Raw genomic sequence first — 15,283 nt, forward strand, 5'->3', positions numbered from 1 at the left:
CTGGGGTCTTGGCTCTTAGGAGTAACCTCCCCGGGTTTGCCACTTCCCCCGCTTCTCTTAAAACATCTGGCCAACGGGTGAGCCCCTTCGCAACCTGAGCATGCATGCTTGTATTTGCAACTGCTCCCAAACTTGCATTGGCCATCGTTGTACTGGAAGCAGAGGCCCTTCTTACTGGCCAATGCTGTTCCTCCGCTTGTGCTTCCACCGGACACTCCTCCACTTGTGGCTCCACCGGAGCCTCAAAAGGACCCTCTCAATGGAGTCATCAACTCCAACCAGAGGCCCATGTCCCTATCATCCCACCTCATTTCCTGCCTTACCGCCATCCGCTGCCTAAACTGTTCGTCATACCGCCACCATGCTAATCCCCCATAAGTCCTATAGGCCCCTGAAATCTCATCATGATAGCAGAATAACGCAGAGCATTGCTCAGGAAATTTTCCCCTGATCACCGCAGCCAATATACAAAAGGCTTTTGACCAATTGGAAATGGTTTTTGGTAATTTGTGGTATCTCTTCTTCCTCTCGTCTTCTTCCTTCTTTTCTTTGTCCTTCACGTCTTCCTTAATCTCCAACACTTGGTCCTGTGGCAGGAGAGAAAATATTTCCAAGAACTCTCTTTTCCATATTTTCTCCTTCATGTCCTGATTCAAATGAATCCCCAATGGCCCAATTGAGCACAGACATGGTCTCCTCAATGCACTATCCGGCATCTTCACTACTTCTCCAGCAGTGCTTCCTGTGTTCTGCGCCCCTGATGCCGTCCCTGTTGCTTGAACGCCTCAGCTGGCCCCTGCACTCAGTCCTGATGTTACCCCTACTGTTCCTACCCCACTTCCCCACGCCGCTGACACATTCCCCTGCTGCCCTCCTATCTGCCTCTCGACCTGCGCCAGCAACTCTCTCACACTCTTTAGCAATGTATCCTGCGTCTGTCCCAAGCCATGCTCACCACCACCCACACTCACTGTGTTTGAAAGGGCCTCACCTGCTGTCCTGGGCCCCGTAACTGCTCCCACCGCTATCGTCCCATCCGAACTCGCCACTTCTTTGGCTCTTGGCTGTGCTTCGACTATTCGGCCCCTAAGCCTATCTTCACCCCTTCTTGGGGTCAGAGATTTCGACCTACTCCTCCTTCCACCGCCACCAACTTGTCTCTCCAGTCTCCCCCATGTGGGGGACCGTCTGTCTGACCTGTGCCTCCTCCGTTCCCTAGGCGACCGGGATTTCTCCCTCCGCCTGTCAGCTCCCGACCTCTGTGGGCTGTGGCGCGACAGGGAAGCCCTGCCCTGCGGCCGTGTCTGCAGAGAGGAGACAGTGAAAACCCTATCCTGCCTGTCCCCCCTTTCCCTTCTCACACTCTCTTCTCTAACTATCCCCCTAAGGCTACCTGACCCCGTCTCCTCCTGCCCCCTCTGTTCTGAAGACATCACCCTAATGAGCCGTTCCAAGGCGGCCAGGTCCCCTACCTGCCGCTGAGCCACAGGTCCTGCTGACGTCCCTTCCCCAGGATCCTCCACGTCAAGTTCACTGCCAGAGTAATCCAGGTACAGTGCATCCCCCAGGTCCTGCCATTCAGCCGCTGCAGAAACCTCTGCCCCACCGCCCACCTGTTCATCTGCTTCTTCAACTAATCCTGTAGGAGATAAATTAGACAATTCAATCATTCCCCTCCCCCTACCTCTAAATTCTGTAGGAGATAAATTAGACAAATCAACCATTCCCCTCCCCCTACCTCTAAATTCTGCAGCCCTACCCATACCCACCCCTTGCGACTGCTGAGCTACACCCCTCCCTCCCCTCCGCAAACTAGACCCTTGTATGCTGCCCCTCCCCCCCCCTCTTACCGCTCCCCTAATACCTTCACTATCATGACACCCAGCAACCCCAACTCCCTGAGGGGCCTTCTCTTTCCTTTTTCCTACTGCCCTAACCAAACCTTTCTTCCCTTGCTTCACACCCCCTTGCTTGACAGCCCACCCTACACTTTTACAGCCTTTTTCTTTTGTTAGTTTGGCTCTTTGCCCAATCCCTGCCCCCACTAACCTCTGCTCTCTTCCCGCGCTCAGACCGTCCTTCTGCCCCCTTTGCTCCTTACCTACCACTGCCTCCGTATGCTCCCGCCCTTCCCTAACGGCCAAAGGAGCTCCCTCCCCTGCCGTGGCCACCTCCGTGATTGCTCCTTGCTCCCGCCTTGCAGCCTGCTCATGATTGAGGCCCAGCCTGCCACCACTGACCGTCTTACCTGCTGTCCCGCCTCTCCGGTCCGTCGTCTCACCCGCACTCCTCGCGGCCACCTTCCTAGCTTGGGTCCACCCCTGTTGCTCCAATCCTCCGCCGCCACTGCTCTCCTGCACAGCTGCCCTGGACCCGACCTCACCTCCACGCCTCGCTCTCTCCTCAGGCTCACCCCCGCTGCTCCGTCTGCTTCCCGACCGGCCTCTGGACACTCCGCTTACCAGCTGCTGTCCAAGACCGTCCCCGCTACTCCCGCTGCTCCCTTGAGGCCCAATGCCGACACCACTCCTCCTGCGCAAGTCGACCTCAGGCGACAGTCTTTCTGGAGGCCTCGACCCCCGGGACGGCCTGGCATTACTGGTCCCATCTTCTGCAGCCGCTCCGGGGAGCCTGGCGGCGGCCAGGTAATCCCTCAGCCACGCCGTGCCCCTCTCTGCCGCCATCCTCTGTACCTCTGACACTATGCTATCCATCCTCAAAGGCCACTGCAAACGCAAGCTACCTGGCAGACTTCACCTTGCGTTTGCAGAGGCAAAAGAGAATGGATAACTTCCGGAGCCGGTCTAAATATCCCCTAGCCTGTTCCATTCACCTAATAGGGGTCAAATTCCCCCTACGTCTATGCTCTCCTCCAGGGAGCATATATCATGAAAGAAGCTAACTTTGGTCCCTATCTAAAAACTTACCTGCATTCCGCTTTTTATTCTGCTGCCAGAATTATTTTATAGGACATTATACTCAATAAATTATTTATCATGTATATAAAACGGCGGTAGTTAAACGTATTTAAAAATATTGTTTTACATAGACAAGCGTAAGAAAATGTTGTTTAAATTTGAAGTTAAGCAAACAGGAAGTGCATGATTACTGGGTTCTTGGACACTATTAATCAATGATTGCTAGGGACTGCCACAGAAAAAAATAGTTCCATATACCTTTTACAGAAGCAAAATATTTGGCCAAATTAAAGCTAACACATAACAGCTATTAAAGAGCCATTATAGTGGAAAAATAGCATGCTCTAATTTGTTAGAGCCTAATTTTTAAGACTAGTGCCCTTGCACCTGTGTATGCTTAATTCCTTTGTGGGGGTTAAAAACATAGAGGTGTAGGGTCACTAGTCTTTTAATAAAATGACCCTTTAATATTAATGAAACTGACTAATATTTTGAATGCATTTTTTGTTTACATAAAGGGACAGTCTACTCAAGAATTTTTATTGTTTTAAAAGTTAAATAATCCTTTTATTATCCATTCCCCTGGGTTTGCATAACCAACATCGTTATATTAATATACGTTTTACCTATGTGATTACCTTGTATCTAAGCCTCTGCAGACTGCCTCCTTATTTCAGTTCTTTTGACAGACATTCATGTTAGCCAATCAGTGCTGTCTCCTAAGTAACTCCATGGGAGTGAGCATAATGCTATCTATATGACATACATAAACTAATGCTGTCTAGCTGTTAAAAAATGCCAACATGCACTAAGATAAGAAGCAGCCTTCAAGGGCTTAGAAATTAGCATATGAGCCTACCTAGGTTTAGCTTTCAACAAAGTATACCAAGAGAACAAAGCGAATTTGATGATAAAAGTAAATTGGAAAATTGTTTAAAATTGCATACAATATCTGAATCATGAACGTTTAATTTTGATTATTAGTCCCTTTAACTAATAATATACATTCATGATGTGTGTAATTTTCTACATGTTCCACTGCTACAAGCGAAAAAGTGACTAAAATACTAAAAGTGGGTTTAGTATCCCTTTAAGAACTGTTTCTTTGGCAATCCCAATATCTATCCAAATCCTATTGTACTATATTATACACGATTTGTTGATAACCTGGAATTAATATGAGATGAGATAAGTTCATTGGTATTAAGGAATTCAATCTTTCTTTTACCTTACAACAACTTGCACACGCCATTAATTTTTTTAGATGTAAAGGAATTGGCTGATTTTCAAGCTAAATATGTTATAGTACAACATTTTAGAAAGACAACAGCTGGCAATATGATCCTTATTTACAGATCATCCAGTCCCAAACATTTATTAAAAGCTTTACTGAAAGGTCAATTTATTAGAGCCAAGAGAAATTGCACCAGAGATGAGGCATATGAGAGATATGATATGGAAACATTCCATAGACTAGAAAGACTGGAAGTGAGAGGTTATGACACAGAATTATAAAAATACAGTAACACAAAAGGCATATAATATCTACAGAGAAAACCTTATAAAATAACATGGTAAGAAAGGGGTCGGCAAATACAAATAGAAACCCATTTTTTATTACCACATGCAACAACAATTATACTAAGGTTATTCAGATCATATGTGATTGTTTACCTATCCTTTATGGCAGTGCTTTCCAAACTGTGTGTCGGGACACATTAGTGTGTCGGCAGCAGTGTGTAGGTGTGTCCCTGCTTCAACACAAATTGTTTAGAATTTAAAAAAAAAAAAATGGTTTCTGACTTTCTGCCTGAATGCTACGCATATCACGTAGTTGACACGTGATTGATACCTAGTGGGTTACAGATTATCTTAACCTATTGGCGCAGCTCAGCAGGAACTGAAACTATTCCCATTGGCGGCTTTGGCGGCACATTAGCTCCTGACTGCACGTGTAGTCTCCTCCTCAATCGGCTTGTGACTGCATGTGTAGTCAGTGAGTGGAACAGCAGTGCATTTGCAGTGCGTGCCGTAGTCAGTCAGACTCACAGAGCTCTAAGGGTGGCATCTTAAACGCCAAGCTGAAGTCAGAAGTCAAAGGGTTGTCTTTTTTTGCATCTAGCTCCCAGTAGTGCATTGCTGATGATGGTGATGGTCAAACACTCAATTATGTTTGTTTTTGTTTTCCTTATCCTTTCAAGGTATAAATAAGTTTAATATGATTTGAAAGTAGTAGGTAATATACTTAAAGGGCCATAATACCCAAATATTTAAACACTTGAAAGTGATGCAGCATAGCTGTAAAAAGCTGACTAGAAAATATCACCTGAACATCTCTATGTAAAAAAGGAAGATATTTTACCTAAAAATTCCTCAGTAGTCACATCCCATTGTAAAGGACTTCTAAGCAACAAATCAGTATGTCTGTCCCAGGACAGCGGAAGGAGCGAGCTTTCGTTCATTCTCATCTTATTTCCCTATTCAGTTTAAGGATGTTTACTATGAAATCTCATGAGAGTTAAGTGAAATCTCATGAGATCACAGTAAAAGAGTTCATGACCTCAGCACTGTTGATGCTGATTGGCTGCTGTTCATTTCTTCATTTTTTATTTTTTTTTACCTGCAGCTGGGCAGCAGCTGAGTATAACTTTGTACACAGAACTTACTCTGCTGAGCTGAGGAGATTGTGAGGTAAAATATCTTCCTTTTTTACATAGAGATGCTCAGGTGATATTTTCCTGTCAGCTTTTTACAGTTATACTGCATCAGTTTCAAGTGATTTAGCATATGAGTATTATGTCCCTCTAACTATGTAACTTTTGTTATTATATTTTGTTTTAAATTATAAAATTTTATTTGGTTTTTAGATAATTTGCTTTTTATCAAAAATTTTATGTATTCAAATACAGTTTGTTAAAACAGTAATATATGTACTCTTGTAAAATTATCAAATCTATAATAAAGCTGGATTTTAAAAAATTGAGGAAAAAAACAAAAAACAAAATGTAACACCACGCATGCCATCTACCTACTTACCTGCAGAGGGTTTAAAATGCATGGGGCAAACTAAAAAGGTCATTACAATTTCTAAAAGCACAGACTCCGATTGCTAAACACTTTAGGACATATAAAATGTGTAGCCACCAATCAGCAAATGGCACCCAGGTGCTCAGCCAACCTAGCTCTACTTTTCAACATTTTCAACAAATTATCTCTAAATAATGAAGCAAATTATATAAAAGAAGTACATTGGAAAGTTGTTTAAAATAATATGCTCTATCTGAATCATGAAAGAAAAAAAAAATATAGGTTTCCTGTCCCTTTAATTTAGCCATGGACGTGAATTCTTCTTTTTTTAACATCATAAAGAATTTATACACTGTATGATGATATAGAATATACTCAAAAGTTGCCTTTTATAATATATAACTGTATTTAAATTATGAAAATATTTGGTAAAGTTAATTTACATAAATTATGTACAGACATCGCAATGTGTTGAGTGTCTTGTCTCACTTGCTCATGCCTAAAGGATTCAATACTTTTTTTTCTAGACAATGCAGGGGCTAATCATTCATTTATGTAGTATGCATTTAAATTTAAGAAAAATCTGGAAAAATAAGGGAGTGAACTAGTGCCAGGAACACACAACATGTATGGCTTCCTAGCTCTTCATGATGCATGATTTTGTTTTTACTTGACAAGATCTTCTGTTTCTATAAGGACCAATAATTAAAATGAAGTATTTGATGTTGTTGCCACTCAAGGAATGTTAAATGTCCAGATTTTTGTATATGTTTTACTGGATAGCTTGATGAAATACTGGACTGTCCAGTTGAATACGGACACCTGACAATCCTAACTAGAAGTAAAGATGGTAAATTAGAAAAAAATAATTTTGTTCAATCTCAAAACACAGAAATGAAATATAGTGTAGATGTATAGAAATATAAATGTATCATTTTCACAAGGCTTTTTAATTTATATATCATATCAAAACCAGCTATATATTAAATCTGCTGTATGCATTTATTTCCCTAGGGAATGGTAACAAAACATTTTTCTATTGTTTCATTGTAAGTGGTGGGAGACATATAATAAAATAGTTTACGAGTACTAATATATTTGTGTGTGCTGGTTTTTTTCTTTTTTTGGTAATTGACAGTGTGCAGTAAATCATGTAAACAGCTTCTACAGTTAGAAGCATTTGTCAATATGACAAGACTGTATATTCCTTTATTCAACCTTGTAAATTTGCTTTAGATTTTCAAGGTCTCACTTGGCAAATTTCCAGAACGTGCCGCAATTCTGCCAGATGCCACATTTTATAGGTTTTGTGACCTTTCTTGGCAATAAGAATTATACAATGTGTACTTTAAATTTGTTAGCTTGCTTTGCGCTTCTAAATAAGATAGCTATTATCAGTTGTAATTAAAATGTTCTTAGGCATTTAGTTTTTTTTTTGTATATTGCTTTTGGGAAATCTATACATCTATACATTTTTAATATATGCTTAGATTCTCAGCTCTGTCTTTTGTGTTTTTTTTTTTATTTTTATATAGAAGTGGTTATTTAGGGCTTGATTCTATAAAATTTGTCATTTTAAACTGGTTTTCCAGTCCAACAATAAGGGCAGCCCTTATAGATTTCTATAAAAGAAGAGGCTGTCCCTGCAAGTGGGGAAATGTCTCCAACAGAAATGCAGTGTAGGGCTTAGTATAAGCCTGGAGCAGTCTAAGGGTTAAGGCTGTAGGAGAGTGGGTTAGAAGAGAGAGGGAAGGTGCTGGGTGCAACATTGTTGCAATTTAGGGTAGGCCCCTCCTTACCAGTAGATAAGCCAAGTTCTCCCTTGCAACTTCCTCTTCTTCTCCGGATCCTGGCTGAAGCAGTTTTTTCTTAGCAGTTCTGTCATCACCAGTGCAGCTATGCATCGTTCCAGGCGTTCTACTCTGCCTCCCAGACGTTACCAGTCGGAACAGGAACCTCCTGCACCTGCAAAAGAAAAAATAAAGATAAGTGTTCAATCTATTTCTGAGGATGATTTAGATATCATTCCCCCAACTCAATATACTACTGTTGTGTCAGCCCAGGTTCATAATGTGGAAGAGCAGGGACCTATTGATATTGAGTTAGCTCAGGAATCCCCCAGACCTCAAGCATTGCAGACCCAGCAGGCTAATTTACCCCTTGATAGTGTACAGGCCTCATTCTTAAGTGCTGTACCCCCTGCTGCTATGTCAGCAGTTTCTGACCTATTGAAAAACATAATATCCGCTATGGCTGCAGCCTCCCCAGGGCCCAGTGTGACACCAGCTGTTTTCCCTCCTGATCCTTCTAGTCAGGATCCGGATCCTGCTTTAACTACCCCCAGCAGGCATCGCCCTTTCACACCTCTCATTGAGGCACCACACGTGGCAACACGCGGTCCCCAGCCCGGCCGGAACATGGCCCCTGTAACGGCCCCTCAGCCCTCAACACCCGGACTTGCCCCTGGTCGCACCATACCCGAGGCCCATGCCATCCCAGGGCCTATGCTGCTCCCCCCGGGGCCTAGCGATCTCCTTCGCCAGCCGCGTGGTCCGGGTCCGACTTCCGGTGTCAACGCCATGTTAGTGACGTCACCGGAAGCGGACATCGGCACTTCCGGCTTGGCAGATTCCCGCGCGGTCGCAAGGACATCGGCTCCCGGGGCAACGCCACTTGCAGGTGAGCACCGAGAGCCGTCCTTGGCCGTTGGCGGGTTATCAGTGGGGGGTCGGAGGGGCATTAGCAGCGCAAGCAAACTGCGCAAGCGAACGGCACATTTGAACGTTAATCCTCAGGGGCATCAAAGGGGTCGCTCCATCATAAGAGGTAGTACCAGGCAGATAGCCAGTGATAGGGGTAGGGGGACACGCAGAGTTAACCCTTCCAGGGCAATGAGGCCATTACAGTTTATACAAATGGGAGATAACGCAAATGCCGTTCAGCAGGCCGCTCCCGATATTATTAACCCACACAGGGCTGATAGTGGTTTAGTGCAAGCGGCCGCTCAGCCGCATGATATTGTGTCTAATAATAGCCTGCATGTGAATCAAGGCAATGTTCAAAGTATGCATGTTAATCAAAACATTGAGCATCATTTACCGTCTCATCATTTACCATCCCCCATTGGTGTGAATGCGGCTTTGAATGGTGTGAACGTACAAGCAGCTCCTCAGGGATATAATACACCCCTGGTTGGCATACATAATGCGAATGTGCAATCTTTAAGCCAGCTACAACATCCCATTATGTTAGGCATACAAGGAGTACAACCCCTTGATCAGGGTATCCACTCCCCCATTGCAGCCACGCAGGGCGCTCATGCACACTCATTAAACCATGCACAATCAATAAGCCAGGCATGCCATAACCCTATTGTAGACCAGCAGGGTGTGAATGCTCAGACATCTGCGAATGGACAGTCAGTGAGTCAGGGATTTCATACACCACTTCATATAGCTCATCCACCCCTTGCTACTGATAATCCAGACACATCCATTGGGCAAAGTGCTCGCCAAATTCTTTCTCTTTTGCAGGGGGCAATTGGATCACAAAGTGCAGCAAAAACACGGACCAACACTGCCACAGTCATGAGTGGGGCGGATGCAGGAGTAACAGGCAGCATTACAGCAGGAGCAGCAGCCACCACTTCCACTGCACAGCAAGGGTCTTCAGGACTCGCCCTCCAAAACCAGCCAGCAGGCCAGCCCGTTTCCAGCATGGGTCAGGGACCTCCTGCCATTAGTCATGGTGAGAATGCTTTATTTACACACAATGACCATTCTTCCTCTGACTCATCCTCTTCTGACTCAGGGTCTGAGACTGACTCTTCCTTGGGTTTACAAGGGGCAGGTCAGAAGAAAATGTTTAGAATGATTAAGAAAATTTTAAAGAGGGGGGTCAAGCCAGATACTAAGCAGGACAGCGCCAGTAACACCGCCCCGCAAAACCCATCTACAGAGGTGCCAGCTGAACCTCTCCCTACCAGGGCCATCTCCGAAAGGCGAGCAGCCCTTTACGGGGACGCAAGCCCAGGAAAAATATACTCATTGCATAGACACCTGCGCAAAAAGGTGGTCAGTAGAATCCACCGTGGAAAATATGTTAATATATTTGACCTTTCGGTGGAGGCGTATAGGCAGAGAGAGAGGAGCGCTGAGGGAACAGGGCCTAAAAAATTTAAACGCCCAGACACTTTTGATGAGTGGCTCCAGTGCTTCAGGGTTTTTTCCTCCTGTTATATCGAAAAGTACCCCTCCCAGAGTTTGCCTATCCTAAAATACACGGACACTATTCACTGGATTCAGCGTAATCACAGTGAAGGTGTGTGGAGGGAATATGATGCTGAGTTCAGGAGGAAAATGGCAGGAAATCCTTCCCTGACTTTTGACTCTACTGATAACCAGTTGTGGCAGCGAATGGACCCAAAAGGGGGTGCACCCGCTGCTGTAACTTCAACTCAGCAATCAGCGCAGCAGTCCTTTCGCAATACCAGAAGCAGGAAACGGGGGGGAACCTGCTGGCCCTTCCAGGACAAAAAATGCGACAAGGGTAGCGCATGCACCTTCAGACATGTCTGCAGGTACTGCTCTGGTCCACACCCTGGCAGTGACTGCATCAAGCGAAGGGACCAGACCAATAAGCCCCCTTCAGCAAACTTGGGCCAGAAAGGCGGAAACGCCAATTAATGTACATGCCATGGCACCATGGTTGTGGGCTTACCCAGACCAGGCGGCGGCACGTATGTTATGGGAGGGTTTTTCATTTGGTTTTCATATCCCCACATTTAGGCAAATCAAGGGTAAGAGATTTAATAGGAACCTTATTTCAGCATACCAACACCCCCAAGTAGTGAGGGATAAAATTAATAAAGAAGTGACTTTAGGGCGAATGGCGGGCCCCTTTGCTGCCCCACCTTTACCTGATTTGGTCATTTCCCCGTTGGGGGTGGTTCCCAAGAAAGAGCCAGGGAAGTTTCGCCTCATTCAGCACCTGTCGTACCCAAAAGGTAGCTCAGTCAATGATGCCATTGACCCCCAACTCAGCTCGGTGCGCTATCAATCCTTTGATAGCGCACTAGACCTGGTCAGGAGGGCGGGTCATGGTGCTCTATTGGCGAAACTAGACATTGAGTCGGCATTTAGGCTTCTTCCACTCCACCCCTCAGTTTTCCATCTAATGGGTTGTAAGTTTGCAGGTGTGTACTACGTGGATCGCTGCCTGCCCATGGGCTGCTCTTTGTCATGCGCCTTGTTTGAAGCGTTCAGTAGTTTCCTTCATTGGGTCGTAGCTTCAGAAGTGGGCAGCGATCCCATAGCACACTACCTGGACGATTTTCTCATTGTAGGGAGAGCAGGCTCCGATGATTGTTTATCCACAATGAACATCATGCGCAGCGTCATGAGACATTTCGGGGTGCCCCTAGCAGAGGACAAAACGCAAGGCCCCGCGTCCTGTTTAGTTTTCCTGGGAATCGAAATCGACACCCAGGCTCGGCTCTGTAGGTTGCCACCTGATAAAGTTCAGGGCATGCTTGAGGCGGTCAGAGCGGCAGTCTCTAATGCAGTTATTTCCCTGAAACAGTTACAATCCCTGTTAGGTTTGCTTAATTTCGCTTGCAGAGTTATCCCCATGGGTCGGGTTTTTAACCGTAGACTGGAAAGACAGCTTAGTGGTAGGTCAAACCCGAAATCAAAGATAACCCTAGGGAGTGAATTGCTGGCTGACCTGGTAGTCTGGGAACAGTTTCTCACGCGATTTAACGGGATTCGGGTCTGGCGTACCCCTCCCATGTCTAGCCAGTTACTGCACCTTTTCACTGACGCAGCTGGATCGCACGGTTACGGGGCCTATTTCCAGGGAGAGTGGAGCGCGGAGCCCTGGCCGGAGTCCTGGGCCCCGGCAGGCCTTACTCGAAACCTGACTCTCCTGGAGCTATTCCCCGTGGTCTTGGCGGTCGAGCTGTGGGGTGGGAAGTTGTCGAACGGGACTGTTGTGTTCTGGACAGACAACATCAGTGTGGTCTTTGCGATCAATAACTTGTCAGCCACCTCAGCAAAGGTCATTACCTTGCTGCGCCACCTGGTGTTGCGCTGTCTGGACCTTAACATCCAGTTCCAGGCCCGTCATGTCCCGGGCGTTGACAATGTTGTAGCTGACGCCCTGTCACGATTCGAATGGGCGACATTTCGCAAGTTAGCCCCCACAGCTGCAGCCGTGGGCTTACGCTGTCCTGATTTCCTTTGGCAGCTCGTCCTTCCTGGATAGCCTTACTGCCGTTGGTCCGCTCCTCCTTAGCACCATCCACTTGGCACGCCTATGCCCGCATGTGGTCTGAATGGGACAATTTCTGTGCGTCCAGGGGAGCCGACGCTGCTCAGGGGTCTAGGGACAACTTACATGATTGGCTGGTGAGTTTGCATGCCTCTGGGGCCCGTCAGGGGGCAATACAATCCAAATTGGCCGCCCTCTCATTTTTCTATAGGGCATTAGCCATTCCTGACCCAACCAATTCCTTTTTTATTAGGCAGGTGATCAAGGGTTGGGGCAGATCGCAGCAGCGGAAAATAGACACGCGCAAACCCATCACCCGCGACCGCCTGGAGCGTTTGCTCTTGGCGCTCGACGTGGTCTGTAGATCAGATTTTGAAGCCCTACTCTTCAAAACTGCGTTTAATCTGGCCTTTGCCGCCGCTCTTAGAGTTAGTGAGGTAGTAGCACCCTCCAAGCAGGCGTCTGGGGCAGGTATACAATTGCAACATGTTAGAGCTGCCCCTGATTCCTTACTTCTTTTTCTGCCGCGATCAAAGACAGATCAGGAGGGTAAGGGAACCTGGATCCCCGTTCACCCTCAGGTGAACAGCGCATGCTGCCCGGTTAACTGCGTTAATCTTTACCTGGCTCAAAGGCCGCCTGGCCCGGGGCAATTCCTGGTCCATGCGGACGGCAGATCCCTTTCCAAATTTCAGTTCGGTAGGGTCCTAAAATTGGCGGCAGTCCAGGCGGGGCTGGACGCTAGCAGACTGGCCCCGCACTCTTTTCGCATAGGGGCCGCGACTAACGCTGCGCAAGCGGGCTCCTCGTGCGAGGACATAAAACGTATTGGGCGTTGGCGGTCCAATTGTTTCAGAACCTATGTCCGTCCAATTGTTTAATGTTTAGATGTTAATTCAGGATACTAAAATGTTTGTCTCCACAGGCACTACCCCCGGGGTGAAGCGAATCTGGATTGTGGGCCACTCCTTTGTCCACTGGGCCTCCCTACGCTGTGCGTCCCTCCCATTTGGCCAATCCCTAGGTCTCCCTACCAACAAGGCATCCGTTAGGTGGTTGGGTGATAGGGGGATGTGCTGGCCCCAATTAGCAGGAACCATATCTGAGGCCCTGGTACGCTGGGGGAAGCCTCACATTATTATTCTTCACCTAGGGGGTAACGATGTGGGGGCCATACCAGTTTTACAGTTGATTAAGGTTATGCAGGCAGACATTGGGTGGCTAAGAGTACGCATCCCGGGGGTCATGATAGGGTGGTCCCATATAATACCCCGTCTCCACTGGAGGCATATGTCGGCCCATACGGCGGCATACCGGGTTAGGAAGAAGATCAATGCGTCTGTAGCGAAAACCGTCACTGGGTCAGGTGGCTTCGTGGTACGGCACGAAGCCATTTCGGCTGATAGAACCGAGCTATATAGAAGGGATAAAGTTCACCTTTCTGATGTGGGGCTGGATTTATTCATAGGGGACATTCAGAGAGCTCTGTTACCCCTCCTGTAAATCGGGTTGTGGGTTGGCGGCAAGGGTACCATTAAAATGCTTCCTTGTGGCGGGAGATCCTCGGTCCGGTTGCGCAGGAGAAGGTCGCTAGGGGTGAGTGATGGCCAGACTTCCGGGGAGGAGGGTAGGCCCTCACGTGCACGTGACGGTAACCCTCCTTCCTCCCTTTTGAGGGATGGTCACGTGATCTCTGCAACCCCTCAGCGTCATCTCCTTAGGGCAGAGACCCCTCTGCTGCTGTTCCCGTTGGGCCGGTGATCTCCTGCTGTTCTGGGTAGCTGATCTCTATGCCGCCATATATATTTTCAGTTCTATCAGTTCTATCTAGTTTGTTAGGTTAATAAAATTTTATGGCCTGTGACGGTCACAAAATTTTTCCCATAAAAAGTTTGTCTGTGGTTATTTCGCACTACATTCTCATGTACATAGTTATTTAATTAAGTTATGTTAAATCCTCTCCTCTGTGAAGAAGGATCCGGTAAGCATTTAATCCCTTAATGCAGTGTAGGGCTTAGTATAAGCCTGGAGCAGTCTAAGGGTTAAGGCTGTAGGAGAGTGGGTTAGAAGAGAGAGGGAAGGTGCTGGGTGCAACATTGTTGCAATTTAGGGTAGGCCCCTCCTTACCAGTAGATAAGCCAAGTTCTCCCATGCAACTTCCTCTTCTTCTCCGGATCCTGGCTGAAGCAGTTTTTTCCCTCCCTCCCTTCCCCTTTTGTAATGTTTTAATGATGTTGTATTTTCGACAGCACCTTAATGGCAGGGCTATGGCTACTCCCCCTAGGCCCAATAAGCCATTACTGTAGGATATGGATCTCCTCTCCCTGTTATGCGGTTTACACGGCTTGGTAACAGGGAATCCTTATCTAGGTGGAAGATCTTCTTTCACCCTGGCGGCGGGAGATCCTCGGTCCGGTTGCGCAGGAGAAGGTCGCTAGGGGTGAGTGATGGCCAGACTTCCGGGGAGGAGGGTAGGCCCTCACGTGCACGTGACGGTAACCCTCCTTCCTCCCTTTTGAGGGATGGTCACGTGATCTCTGCAACCCCTCAGCGTCATCTCCTTAGGGCAGAGACCCCTCTGCTGCTGTTCCCGTTGGGCCGGTGATCTCCTGCTGTTCTGGGTAGCTGATCTCTATGCCGCCATATATATTTTCAGTTCTATCAGTTCTATCTAGTTTGTTAGGTTAATAAAATTTTATGGCCTGTGACGGTCACAAAATTTTTCCCATAAAAAGTTTGTCTGTGGTTATTTCGCACTACATTCTCATGTACATAGTTATTTAATTAAGTTATGTTAAATCCTCTCCTCTGTGAAGAAGGATCCGGTAAGCATTTAATCCCTTAATAATGAGAGCTCTCTGTTACATAAAAATTTGCAAAGGAGGATAAAGTACACAGAGAGACCTTGGCGTATGTTTGAACTTAAAGGGACACTGAGCCCAAATGTTTTCTTTCGTGATTCAGATAGAGCATGAAATTTTAAGCAACTTTCTAATTTACTCCTATTATCAATTTTTATTTATTCTCTTGGTAACTTTATTTGAAATGCAAGAATGTAAGTTTAGATG

General features: G+C 46.5%; 1 long non-coding RNA gene across 1 annotated transcript; it reads left to right on the forward strand.

Moving 5' to 3' along the window:
• Positions 1-11,875: 11,875 nt before the first annotated feature.
• Positions 11,876-14,105, forward strand: LOC128639813 (uncharacterized). The gene is made up of 2 exons (XR_008399262.1): positions 11,876-12,352; positions 13,141-14,105. It is a non-coding gene; the product is annotated as an uncharacterized LOC128639813 (long non-coding RNA).
• The last annotated feature ends 1,178 nt before the right edge of the window (positions 14,106-15,283 follow it).

This window comes from Bombina bombina, chromosome 1 (assembly GCF_027579735.1).
Source record: "Bombina bombina isolate aBomBom1 chromosome 1, aBomBom1.pri, whole genome shotgun sequence".
NCBI lineage: Eukaryota > Metazoa > Chordata > Amphibia > Anura > Bombinatoridae > Bombina > Bombina bombina.